Below are 5,237 nucleotides of genomic sequence, written 5' to 3'. Positions count from 1 at the left end.
CGAGCTGATATCACTGAGTATGTTCGCCTTTTCGAAATAGATCCAGCTCAACTCCAGGTAGCTCAAGTATCTCAAGTTCAACAAAGAAGAGTTCAATTCACTGGCTGTGAAAGAAATCTGGCCAAATAGGCGAAATGAGAATTTGTATTCTGGCGTGATCTTAAGCATGACGACATGTCCAGTTGCTCGGTCGCACTTTACTCCAGTCCATTGGCAACAATCTTTGTTGTTCCACGAAGAAAGGATATGAGATGTGCTTGAGAGACTTTGTTTGAGCTGGAGTAGAGCATCCCTTTCGTCTTCAAAGCAAATCGAGGATGAGCTTCTATTTCTGCACAAGCATACACACGCATGGTCTAAAATCAACAACAGACTTACTAGTACAAGCACTCTTACACTATCATGTTCCCCCATGAATGATGACGATATTGAAAACAAAAGGTATATGGCACATGAACGCCACTGGATCAGGCTACAAGTTTTTGGCTTGGGTGTATTTTTGTTCAAATTATGAGAAGTTAAGCTCAAGTGGATTCTTAAGAGAAGACAAAAGGAATTTATAGAGAAAAGGGAAGGAATTACAGTGAATGCCTTTGCTCTATATGGTCGTTAACCATGTATATCATGTGTTTGTAGTTTCATTTACCATCACGGTAAATGTAACCATCAATTATCAATTTTAGTAGTACTTGAAAAGGAAGTGGGAAAGCACAAATTCTACTACTCGGAGCTTGTCATTTTAAGGAACATATATATAATATACTGTATGAGCTTGTCTTCTCACACATATTAAAGCGTTCTCCATTAAAAAATTGTCCATCAGCTCTCTAAAAATTTGTGCATGGACAGACGGGAGTACTTCAAAGATGGTCTTGCACGGTTGCTTTTCATCACCATTTCAGTGAACCGACGGAGTCAAGGCCTACATGGGCTACATGCATATGTCCCAAAATAATTGATGAGGCAGTAAGATGATTTCAAAATCGCATTTTCGAATGTATTAGCCAGATGGAAAGCCCACCATCGCCAATATCGAATATGGTTAGAATGTGTGCAAATTGGTATGGGTAAACATCACGCATAACCTTGAAAAATAAGAAATAAAATTAGCAAGAACCTCACCAATAAATTAAAGTCAAGCTTAAAACGAGTGATATGAAGAAATTGAGGAATTTGACTGTAATTTAAGTAGGATATCACCAGAAAAATGGAAGTTGCCATGTGAAGAAGCTTCCCTAGTTGGAAGAAAAACGTCAGATTCATTGTCTAATGTTGATATGAACAACATGTGTGCCCATGGTGGTCCTCTAGTGACACCTCTAGTGACAACTACAGAAAACTTTGCAATCGGGACACGCAAAAGTCTGGTCTTTCAAGTCTCTAGTTCCAATTGGGCACTCTTACTATGCTATGGGGATTGACTATATAAAATTGGCTTTTCTCGCTCATTTAATAAGGTGACGAATGCGTCGAGAATGAAGAGTTCTTCTTTTTCATATTCGTTGAAATCCTTTTTTCATCCTTGCGAATACAGTGGCTCTCTATTATTGTATTGCCGGTCTTGCTTACGATTATATCAAATAGTTAATGTGATCCTTTAGCCTAATACAACAAGAATCAAACCCTCAAAAGAAGTACTCATTTGGTGACAATTTAAGATGTATAAATGACATTACCGACTTTCTCTGGATCTTAGAATCAGGTCTATATTTAGGAAACAGAGCAAGTGCTTGGCTTTGATCCTTGCTATAAGCCAAGCAATAGACAACGTGTTAACAAAGTCGTAGCACGAAGATTCTCGGACTATGGTGGGGCTGGAATCAACTGCATTATTGTGGAAAAACATAGGTATGGCGAAGTTTTGCAGTGAAAGACCCGCAAGCACCCAGTCAAAAAGTCTCGAGGTCCATGTCGTGACGACTCGGGTCTATCCATATTCATCTGGTTGCATTTTCCTTTGTATAAATGCAAATTCTAACGGGTTTTAAGTACGCCTAATTCAGCCACTACTTAAATGCTCATCATGGACTTGGATTCACATTTCTTTTAGAAGTGTGTCTATGGGATGCTTATTATGAAGGAACGATGAAAATTAGTAAGAGTACAAACTAAAACGCAGTACAATATTAATCAATCCTCGTGGTCTCTTTTGGGTCGAATGTTCGATCTCTTAAATTTTCCTATTGATATCAATTATTCATTGGAGGATGACAATACAGTAGGAAAATTTTAAGGGCCAGACAAATTGTGATATTTTGCAAGATCCTTATCAACTGTTTTGAAAATTTAAACTCTTATATGAAAGAGTGGTTTGATAATTAAATATTCTATTACTCCCCGTCGCAATCATTTAAAGACAAATGACATCCTCGAGGCGTTTGGATGGACTATCAAGCAAGCCTCTCTTGCGAGATGTGCGCTTGCGCTTAACACAACCTGTCCCATGTCCTATCGGTCCCAACATTATTTACACTTGATTGATTATGACATTTATCCTTGCTTTAAAATTAGCAAGAACCTCACAAATAAATTGAAGTTAATCTTTATACGACAAAATTGAGGAATTTGGCCATGACTAAAGTAGGATTTCACCAAAAAAATGTAAGTTACTATGTGATGGAGCTTCCATATTCAGTCTTTCGTCGCACTCGTCATCTAATGTTGATTTGAGGAACATGTGTGCCCATGGCAACACTCTAGTGACAGCACTAGTGACTACTACAGAAAACTTTGCAATCAAGAAAAGCAAAAGTCTGATCTTTCAAGTCTCTTCTTACAATTGTGCTCTATCATTATATTGTGGGCCTTGACTAGATAGAAATGACTTTTCACGCTTATTAAATGAGGTGACGATGATGTTGAGAATGACGAGTTTTTGCTGTACATATTGGTTGAAATTCATTTTTGAACCCTCGTGAAGACGACAACTCTCTATTATTGTATTGCAGTTCTGTTCCAATGATTCTTAGAAACTCGCTCCAATGACAAGGGCATTAAATAGTTAATGTAATCCTTTAGCAAAGATAACAAGAATCAAACCCTGAAAATGAGACGTATTTGGTGACAATTTACAATGTATAAGTGCCATTACCGACTTTCTCTCCTCTTATGTAGGACTCGGGATCTTAGAAGTGATCAGTCTCATGAGACGTAATTCGCATGAGAGATAGATTATTTCTTCGATTAAATGTCGACTAGTTTTAGTAATGATGATTTAGCGAAGTGAGAAGAGCAAGTGACCGAGTGGAGTTGTGCATTAGCCCTTGTTTAGAATTGTTTCTACACATTTCACGAGTCCCTTGTGATCTAGCCTATTTTATAACTTAGGGAATATGTTACCATCACTCTGCATTTCAATTGGAAGTAAAGGGAAGTCACATGTTTCTTTCAATCAAAGTTTCTTAAATCGAAAGTCCACAAATAGCTCCAAGTCAACTCAACATTATTGCTCGTCACTATCATTATTTCAATTGAAGTTGAAACATGTACAAAGCAAATAGGAGTCACGAGCACCAACACGCACGCACTTTGGTGGGGCTGAACCAACAGCATTATTGTGGAAAAATTCAGGTATGGCCAAGTTTTGCAGTGTAAGACCCGCGAGCACCAAGTCAAAAGTCTTGAGGTCCTTTCAAAAAATGCAAATTCTAAAGTACGTCTTATCAGCCACTCGCTCATTTACTTGTCATGGAGACTTGGTTACGTAAATTTTACCTATAGCCCAATATCGGTACCTTTCGTCATTTGATAAAACGGTGTTTCATGAAATCTTTTTTGATTTTCATCCCAAGACATGCAAATCTACATAGCCACAGACAAGGGTGCAGGCAATAAAATGAAATCAATCAATAATAAAAACAAAAACAAAAAATGGCGGAAATGATAAGACACCGAGCCAATTGGACAATAATATCTTGTTGATACCTAAATTTTGATTAAACATTTAGAGATAACTTGCATAAAAAATTAGAGGCCAATTTGACCCTACCCAAAAAATTTACATTGAATAGCACGTCACATTGGCATTAAGATCTTTTGCATTAACCAAGTTTTTTCATTTTTTTAATTAAAAAAAAAAAAATGAAATGGCTTGGGGCTGGGCCTGACCCCAGCCCCTTTTTTTTTTCCCCTTCGTCTGGGTCGGGCCCATTTCCTTTTAATTTCTCCCCAGCCGGGCCCCTTCTCCGTTCCCCACCTTCCTTCCTCCTTCCTCTCCTGCGCCTCTGCGCACGGACACCCTCCGCAGAGCAGCCAAGGAGCCTGGTCGGCGTGCCCAGAACCGGTGGCCGAAACACCTCCGTCGATCGGGCTCCTCGCCTGTAACTACCAGGGACACAAAAAAAGAGAAAAATTCGTGAGCAAGAGGTTTCTCGTATAGAAGAGAGAGAGATTCGAGAGAGAGAAGCCGCATATGAGAGTTTGAGCGAGGGAGGGGAGTTAGAGGGAGAGACTGCCGGCCACCGCGCCAGCATCGCGGCCGACGACCCGCTGCCGGGCCTCCTTTCCAGCGCCGAGGCTCCGGTAAGCTTCGACCCTGTTCTTGGGCACGCCGGGCTGGAGCTCGTGGCCGTCCGGCTTACACGAACTCCGGCCTCGACCGTCCTTCGTTTGGCTGTCGCGTGGGTCGTTTTTTCATTTGGCGAGAGTCTCGGCTCGGGTTTGGGTCTTGGTCGAGCCAAAAACTATTCATTTCAGTAGCGTACCCCGAATGGGATCTGTTCGATAAAATGCCCGAATGAGATCTAGTTTTGTCTCATTGTTTTGGGCAGATGTCGAGTCGTCCGGGCATCGACCCGTTGAGTCGAGGCTTGCCTGTGATTCCTCAAAGAGTCCTTGTTTCGGCTTCTTTTCCTTTCCCACGAGCTGCTACTGTAGGCTTGTATTTGTGTGTGGGCGCACGCGCGCGCTGCTAGTTTCGGGAGGATGCCCATCTTCCCTTCAACGTGCAGTTCCTTATAAAACACGAAGGTAACCATGGCGGCTGCACTCTAGCGAAATGAACGACTTTGGGCATAGTAAAAGAAAAGGACTATCTCCGTTCGTTTTCATAGAAAAAAAAAAATTTAGGATGTTTTCCAGAATTTATTTGATGGAAAATGAGTTAGTCAAGAAAAATGTTAACGTTATTAGAAAAAAATACATTCAAAAGTGAGGAAAATATTTTCTACTTCGAGCTTTTTGATCCGCGTTTTGATCCGTCACCGAGCAACTAGCCATCGCTAGGGCACGTAGTAACG

Source organism: Eucalyptus grandis, chromosome 1 (assembly GCF_016545825.1).
Source record: "Eucalyptus grandis isolate ANBG69807.140 chromosome 1, ASM1654582v1, whole genome shotgun sequence".
Classification (NCBI taxonomy): Eukaryota; Viridiplantae; Streptophyta; class Magnoliopsida; order Myrtales; family Myrtaceae; genus Eucalyptus; species Eucalyptus grandis.
Note: the sequence above shows the minus strand (reverse complement) of the source record.